Below are 5,519 nucleotides of genomic sequence, written 5' to 3'. Positions count from 1 at the left end.
TTGATTTGATGCTATGATTATGCAATGCCTGCATCATCAAGAGATATATGAAAAGATGCCATGGATAGAAATGCAACACTTGCTAAAATATAAGAAATGTGTACATCATGTAATGATATCAAAATCTTACTTCACAGCTTTACATGTTGATATCTTACAATACGATGAACTGCAACACTTGCTAAAATATAAGAAATGTGTGCATCATGTAATAATATCAAAATCTTACTTCACAGCTTTACATGTTGATATCTTACAATATGATGAATTGCTACTATTACCATCATTCAAACTTGTAATGTAAATGAATGTCAAGACTTGACATCATCTTCAAAGAGAAACATCATGATAGGAATCATGATGGGAATATGTGTAACACCCCTCATTTCCGAATGTTCGTATAAATTTTTGGTGATAATGTAAGCATCTATTTTAATTAACAAAAGAAATAGAGTATGAATTAGAGGTAACTTATTTTTAAGATTTGGGAGATCTGTTCAAAAAAAAAAAAAGAAGAGAAAAAGAAAGAATCTGAGGACCTATATGTAAACCCTATGGACCTAATCGTGAATATGATAAAAACAAGGACTAAACTGCAAAATGCACCAAATGACAAATTCCACCGCTTAAGCTTCTCTGCCTTCGTTGTTAAGGAAGCAGAGGAGGCAGCTCGTGGGTGATCAGGGAAAGAAAGAAGAAGAAGAAGAAGAAGAAGAAGAAGAAGAGAGAAAATTGGGGCTTTTGGGGTTCTTGCTTTAATCTTTTCATTGGGGATCAAAATTTTCAAAGGCAAGTGTTCTAACCCCATCCTACATAAGTATTAGACTCTGTTTTTATGTTGATTCAAAATAAATTGGAAGATTTTTGTTTAGAAACTGATATGTTCCTCTTTGGACATAGAACTATGGATTCTGAAAGTTTTCGGTAAACTGACCCCTAAGCACTGTTTCGGCCCTAAGTTTTAGTACAGAATGAGGATTCAGGCAGGAACTATTTTTGTTTGAAATTAGACTCGTATTTCTTTCTTTTGACACCGATTTTGTAGATTTTGGACACCGAATATTTACCCAAAAATTTGTTTCAAAAGAGCCTATAGACGCTGTAAAACAGAGTTCAAGATTTCTGACCTTTCGAAACTAAAACGCCTATAACTCCCTGTTGAAAATTCTGATTTGTACCAAACTGATTTTATCTGAAACTAGACTTGAAATTCTCTCTTTTGACATATAGTTTGAAAATTTTGGAGTTCAATTGCTCACCCTATCGTCTGTTGAATCCGATCCTATAAAGTCCGCAAACCAGTGATTGTGATTTTGACCTTATGTTACCAAATCAGAGGTAACTCTGTGTTGGGAGCCCTGTTTCATATGAAATCTGTTCCATCCGAATATAGATTGATATATGGTTCGACCATAGCCTTCTTGTGGGTATTGGAGCATAATTGTTATTCTGAAATATTTGTTTGATGTGCCACTGGAATTCTGTCCGAAATCGAGCTTTGGTCGATTTCGCGTATTCTGTTCCATTTCCTTTGGATACCTGAATTCGCCTAATCTTCTTATTGGAATTGAGCTGGTTATGATTGCTTGGAATCCCTGTACACTCTTGCTTTCAATTCTTTCCCTAAAATGAATATTTTGTGAGAGATTTGTTCCTTGCATCACATTGTTTTTGAAAAGGCACATGTACGTTTGGTTGTTCCGCGTGTGCTTCCATTATATGCTGCAATTTGTTGAAACTGTCCTTTTGTACTCTGGTGTGTGGGATTGTCTGGACCTTTGCCAGAAATGGTAAAGGGTATGCGCTGATTTGCCCGCTTTGTGGGGTCCCGCTTTGTGGGATATTCTGATATGCGCTATTTGCCCGCTTTGTGGGGTCCCGCTTTGTGGGATATTGCTTAGAGCCTGCGATGCTCTGCCGGCCCCTTTGACTTCACCTAGACGTGGGTGGATGGAGCTCCCAGACGTGGGAGACTTTTGTCAGGTGGTCATTCAGAAATGGATGAATCACATTCTGACTGAGATCCCACTACACCCTCTATATGTTTGATATGATATCCAGAGTTTTTGTGAGTTATTTCTGTTCGTACTCTGGATAGTTATGATATGATTGCAACGTCAAGGACGACGTTTGAGCTTTGGTATGACATATGAGTTTGATATGCTATGAAATGCTTCATTCACTGTTGATTTTGCTTCGTAATGTTCCATATGTCGTTGATGTGATTTGGAACATTTTATATGCCATTGATAAGCTCCGATATGTTTCCTTTGTTTCTGATATGCTCCAATTACTCTATGCCCCATCTGTCAGGAACTAAATTTGTATGATTAAAAAGGACAATTATGATTCTGCTCCTAATGATAATATGTATACGAAATCGTATATTCTGCTTTGTGTTTGAAACTGCATCTCTTTGGAAATTGTACTATTTTGATATGGATATGTTAGTCACTTGCTGAGCTCTTTATGCTCACCCCATTTGTTGATAAATTTTTCAGGATAGCGTATCGCTTGCTTAAATGTTAAGAATGGGCTGAGGCAGTGGAAAATTTAGAAGACGTTGGGCAGAACTTTTGTTAGCATATATGTAGTTGTGTATAAGCTACCTTGCATCTAATGAAATGTGACTATGAATCTAAACCGGTGGATTTTGTGTAAGTTAAAGGATCCCTCATGTATAGGGTTTTGGAATGTTAAATTAAATTCGTGTAATGATATGAACTTATGGTAAATCGATGATTGTGGTGACTGCATAGATTTCCCCACTTGTGGATTTATATTGTGGTTTTTATTTTGATGTGTTGAGTTCAGATTGTATAAATTATCGAGTGATGTGTGCTATGTTTATGAATTGCACAGGGTTATGAATTGGTAAATTATAGAAGTGAAATTCTTGATCTGAATGTTTTCTTAGTGACCTCAAATGTGTGTTTGGATCCTGGGTTAGTTGTGATGAAAAAATTTTTTAATATCATGGATATTTTTGAGGTGGCACCGCCCTGAGGCTCAGTCTTCGAGCTTTGCTAGGTGGTGCAACCGCCCCAGTCAGGAGGTGCAACCGCCTGATCCCGGAATTCTGGGAATTGACAGTTTTGAGCTCCAAATTTGAACTGGGTTGGGGCCTATAAATACCCCACCCATTCAGCAATGAAAGGTAACAACTTACACTCGAAATCTTGATATCTTTCTGTGATTCTTAGAGCTCAAAACTGTTGTAAAGACTAAAAGTTCTCCTCCTTCTGTTCTTCAAAGTTTGAGTTGTAAAGAGAGGAGAGAAAACTTCTGTAAGGGTTGTCTCCTAAGCCCATCAAAAGGAGTGAATCTGTAAAAGGGTGGTTGTCCTTCGCCTATTGAAGGAAGGCCTCTAGTTGACGTCGGTGTCCTCGTCGGTTGAGGAAGCCAAAAGTGGAGTAGGTCAAGATTGACCGAACCACTCTAAATCTCGGTTTGCATTTCCTTTTAGCATTTTACCTTCACTGCAAACTTCTCAATAGCTTACTACCTTCTGCGATTTTACGAACAAGTTTCTAAGTTCAGAACTTTCCGAAGCTGCGTTTAGACGTAAATAGTTTTTTTTGTACAATTATCATATTTCAGTTTACGTTTATGTTTTGATTTCAATCATAACTGTTTACTTCCTTCTGCGATCTTACGAACAAGTTTCTAAGTTTAGAACTTTCCAAATCTGCGTTTAGACGTAAATCGGCTTTTATCGTACGAACGTCGCTTTTCAGTTTGCGCTTGTATTCTGCTTTCCATCATAAACTACACACTGCCTTCATAGATCTACTTTAACATCTTCTCGCTTAATCTCAAGTTAAAGTAATCTTAGAATCGGCTTTCACATCGAAATCATTTTTATCGAACGAATGCAGCTTTCGTTTTAATCGCTGAAAAATTTCCGCTGCACTAATTCAACCCCCCCCCCCCCCCCCCCCCCTCTTAGTGCTCTTGATCCTAACAGCCGCTGTCAAAGATCACCAAGCACACTTAGTGAAACACATTTTTTCTCACCCAACTTTCATTGTCGGCCACATATGACACTTGTAAACTACGTTGCAATACAATAGACAAACCATGATCAGCATATGTAATCTCTTCCTCATCATCATCGTATTTTGGTTCGTCGTCAGCTTCATCATCTCCTCCATCACTATGATCTTCAACCAAAGTTACAATCCTCCTATTTGGACAATCCAAAGCAATATGCCCAAAACAATGACATTTGAAGCATTTTCGGCCAGTTGGGGTAGAAGAATTAGGTGTTTTTTTGCTTCCAGCAGATTCTTCACCCTTTTCTTGCACCTTCGATATCACCTTGCTTTGGACAATAGGCTTGGAACTTCCTCCTTTTGTGTAGCCTTCTTTTGAGCCATACCGAAAACTCTTTTCAAACTTCTGTTGCTTTTCAACTTTTAATGCCAGCTTGCTCACATCATTTAAAGACCAATATGGCTGTAGCTGAACAACTTTAGCAATCTTATACTTCAGACCTCCCAAGTATCTTGCATTTGTTTGCTCTTCCGGTTCCACAAGTTCTCCTTTAAACATCAAATTATCAAATTCTGCAGTATACTCCTCCACACTAAGATCTTTTTGCTTGAAATCATGTATTTTGAGAAAGATCTCTTGCCTATAATTATGAGGTAAATATTTTCTCTTTAGCTCCCTTTTCATTTTCTCCCATGTAACGATCTTACTCTTCCCCTCACGTTCTATTTGTTTCTTCAGATTTTCCCACCAAAAAGATGCATTCCGCCTGAGTTTGAGTGCCACAAGTTTGACCTTCTTTTGTTCTGGTGGTTCATGAAAATCAAAAATTCTTTCTACTGTATTAAGCCAATCGATAAAGTCATCAACATTTATTTTACCTTCAAATTATGGAATATCAAATTTGGGGTTATATTTATTCTGCCACTCGTCTTGGACTTCATTTCTTCTCCGACATCTTCTCGACTCCCTTAGTAGAGGTGTATCATCATTAGAAGTAAACTCTCGAGTTTCATTTTCATGTTGGTTATGTCTACTTTGAAGTTCGTCGATTATCTCATTTTTTTCTTGTAGGCTACGCAACAATTTTCGTAGCTGCAGCCTCAACGACTCAGCGTCATCTTCGTGGTTGCTACCTTCACCAACTACAATAGAATAGTTGTACAGATAGAAAATATCACAGAAGGCAATGAACGAACTCTTGAAGAAACTTCGGTAAAACGAAATATAGCTCACCACCAAGTTTAAAAATCAAAAGGGATACAGAAGATAACCACCCTAATGATAATAAACAAGGATACAGAACTGAAAGCAAAAGACTCACCACTCAAGGACGCATCCAAGAGATACAGAGTTCAAAAGAGCACTCCAAGAGAGCTTCTACCAATATCCTCAATTTTCTAAAGGATTTTCTAAGCCCAAAACCCCAAAATAAATACTAGTGCATGAAACAACCCTTCATGCATAGGAAATTTCGAAATTAAGTGCTTTAAAGCTGCCAACCAACTCCACTAATGTATTGCTTA

The 5,519-nt window shown here is 37.6% G+C and overlaps 1 long non-coding RNA gene across 1 annotated transcript; it reads left to right on the top strand.

The window, feature by feature from the left end:
- Nucleotides 1–374: 374 nt before the first annotated feature.
- Nucleotides 375–2,800, top strand: LOC135679963 (uncharacterized). Its single transcript, XR_010515383.1, has 2 exons — nt 375–789; nt 2,502–2,800. It is a non-coding gene; the product is annotated as an uncharacterized LOC135679963 (long non-coding RNA).
- Nucleotides 2,801–5,519: the final 2,719 nt, after the last annotated feature.

The sequence above is a fragment of the Musa acuminata genome, chromosome BXJ1-7, assembly GCF_036884655.1.
Source record: "Musa acuminata AAA Group cultivar baxijiao chromosome BXJ1-7, Cavendish_Baxijiao_AAA, whole genome shotgun sequence".
Lineage (NCBI taxonomy): Eukaryota > Viridiplantae > Streptophyta > Magnoliopsida > Zingiberales > Musaceae > Musa > Musa acuminata.
This window is presented reverse-complemented; position numbering and strand designations above follow the sequence as displayed.